This window comes from Arachis hypogaea, chromosome 11, assembly GCF_003086295.3.
Source record: "Arachis hypogaea cultivar Tifrunner chromosome 11, arahy.Tifrunner.gnm2.J5K5, whole genome shotgun sequence".
NCBI lineage: Eukaryota > Viridiplantae > Streptophyta > Magnoliopsida > Fabales > Fabaceae > Arachis > Arachis hypogaea.
Window position 1 is genome coordinate 75,625,768 of NC_092046.1, and position 925 is coordinate 75,626,692.

A 925-nucleotide genomic window follows, 5' to 3' on the forward strand; every position below is an offset into this window, starting at 1 on the left:
AAGCTAAGGATGGAGGTTCAAACTTTTAGGCAGAGAGATGGTGAGACCCTCTATGAAGCTTGGGAGAGGTACAAGCTGCTGACCAGGCAATGCCCCTTGACATGTTTTCTAAATGGACCTACTGAAAATCTTTTATGCAAGGTGAGAACTATGACTATGCTCAATTTCCTTCTGAACAGGTCAACTATATGGGGAATGTTCCTAGAAACCTCAATAATGATCTATATGCAAAGACCTATAATCAGGGGTGGAAAAATCACCCAAATTTAGGGTGGAGAGAGCAACCTCAGAGGCCACATAATTTTAATAATAATTCTCAGGGCGGTTTTTAACAGAATAGTTTTAATAACTACCAGTTTCAGTCATCTCAACAACAACCACCTCAGCAAAAAAATTCTCAATCACAGAAGATCACTGATTTGGAAGCAGTAATGGTGAGTTTTATACAGAAAACCAGAGCATCAATCAAGAACTTGGAGATTCAGATGGGTCAATTAGCCACAAAAGTTAATGAAATTTATCAAAGGACTACTAATAGCCTTTCTAGTAACACAATTCCAAATCCAAGAGAGGAGTGCAAGGCTATTACCTTGATAAGTGGACAAGTGGCAAGCACGAAAGTACAAGTTACTAAGAAACCGGTTGAAAAAGAAGCTCCAGAGCAAACTAAAGACACAGTAGTACATGCCCTTCCTAGGCGTGCAGTCAACCCTTTTTCAGTTACTTTTGACATGCATCCGACATTGCCTAAGGCTCCTGAGTACAAGCCTAAGATGCCATATCCTCAGAGACTTCAAAAGGAGACCAAGGACAAGCAGTTTTCAAAGTTCTTGGAAGTTTTCAGAAAGCTACAAATCAATATTCCTTTTGCTGAGATTTTGGAGCAAATGCCTCTCTATGGTAAATTCATGAAGGAGTTGTTGTC

The 925-nt window shown here is 39.8% G+C and overlaps 1 non-coding gene across 1 annotated transcript; it reads right to left on the bottom strand.

Moving 5' to 3' along the window:
* LOC112725686 (small nucleolar RNA R71) lies at positions 1-103 on the bottom strand. The gene has a single exon (XR_003164777.1). It is a non-coding gene; the product is annotated as a small nucleolar RNA R71 (small nucleolar RNA).
* Positions 104-925: the final 822 nt, after the last annotated feature.